Here is a 1,766-nt window from a genome sequence, read left to right on the forward strand (position 1 = left end):
AAGCTTACAGCACCTGATATTCCCAGGTGGTCTCCCATGCAAGTACTAACACAGAATACGTATGGCATTCAGAAACTTTGCACGTTTTCAGGGGCGATTGTGTCAATAAAATGCAAAACTTTGATACCAGTGACAGCTTATGGCCATCCAACCTTGGTTCTCAAGATCTTGTCCGATCTTGGAAACTAAGCAGGGCCAGGCCTGGTTAGTAGTAGGATGGGAGACTGCCTGGGAATAATAGGTGCTGTAAGCTTCTTTTTTTTGCAATGTAGTTCACGTTTCTTACCGCTAGAAAGCAGACTATGTACAATGAATAAAGAGCCTGACTTCCTGTGAACACGAAGCAGCAGTCTTTATTGTAAAATAACCAAACACAAGACATTGTAGTGTTTTTCTGCTTTTCATGACATTTACTTTGATACAGCAAAATGCAGGTCGCAACGGCAAATTCGTGCTAAAACACAAAAAGCTGTCAATAACTTTTCATGATCGCCATGTTTCCATGAAACACCAAAAGTCTTGGAAGAAAGCCTGTTTCGGACCTGGTTGTGACATGGATGGTAGATGTTTAGGGAATACCAGGTGCTGAAAGCCTTTTTTTTTCCCCATGTCAATTGTGAAAGGAAACTTTTACAACAGCCATCAAGTACCGTTGCTGCTAGGCATGAGTTTTCAGGGTCAATTTTGTCTATAAAATGCAAAATTTTGATACCTGTGACTTACAGCCATACTACCCTAAGTATGACTGATCTCTTCGAAGCTAAGCAGAGTCCTGCCCGGTTAGTACTTGGATGGCAGACTGCCTGAGAACACCAGGTGCTGCAATCTTTTTTTTTTTGCACTTCAATAGTTAAAGCAATTTTTTACACCGATCACGTATGGCATTTGGCAACTTTGCACGTTTTCTGGGGCGATTGTGTCTATAAAATGCAAAACTTTGATGGTATTGAAGGCTTGTGGCCATACTACCCTGAGAACGCCCGATTGCTTCTGAACTCGGAAGCTAAGCAAGGTTGGGCCTGGTTAGTACTTGGATGGGAGACTGCTTGGCAATACCAGTTGCTGTAAGCATTTTTTTTGTTTGTTTTTGTGGCGTCATCCATTGCAATGTAGTTCACGTTTTTTTTTCTCTATAAAATGCAAAGTTTTGATACATGTGATGACTCATCTTGGAAGCTAAGCAGGGTTGTACCTGGTTAGTGCTTGGATGGGAGACTGCCTGGGAATACCAAGTGCTGAAAGCTTTTTTTTTTGGCTCCGGAGCGTTCCGCTCGGCCATTGTGCGTGGCCGTTCTGCGTTGCAGTTCCGATCTGCCAATGTGTGTGCCCGTTGCAAACGGCCGATGCGCGCGGTCGTTGCGCGCGGCTGTTTCGATACGACCATGCAACTGTAGCGCGCTGGACTGATTACTGTCATACCGCTGTTGCAGACACTTGTAGAAATAATTCCTATATTTAAGTTGATCTCCAGGCTAGAGAGGCTGCTTTTTCGTCATTTCCGTCTCACCGCGCAACTGCAGCGCGCGGGATGCATTATTATGACAGCGCCGTCGCAGAGGGAAAATATTTAAAAAATTCAGTGGAACTCCGTTTGCGACAGACTGATTTTTCCTCATTTCTACCCAACCAGGGAACCGCAGCGCGTCGCCCAAGTGCACCTCCTCGCGTTCGGCTTGACTTTTTTCGGCTTCATCGGTCAGACATTGTGCATTTTCAAAGAGGAGGGAAGGGGAAGTTTTCAGCGGCTGCCGGGACCGGGGAGCTGT

At 45.3% G+C, this 1,766-nt stretch overlaps 1 pseudogene; it reads left to right on the forward strand.

The window, feature by feature from the left end:
* Positions 1-952: 952 nt before the first annotated feature.
* LOC148382059 (5S ribosomal RNA) lies at positions 953-1,071 on the forward strand (annotated as a pseudogene).
* Positions 1,072-1,766: the final 695 nt, after the last annotated feature.

The sequence above is a fragment of the Syngnathus floridae genome, chromosome 19, assembly GCF_059516105.1.
Source record: "Syngnathus floridae isolate MCC-2025c chromosome 19, RoL_Sflo_1.0, whole genome shotgun sequence".
NCBI lineage: Eukaryota > Metazoa > Chordata > Actinopteri > Syngnathiformes > Syngnathidae > Syngnathus > Syngnathus floridae.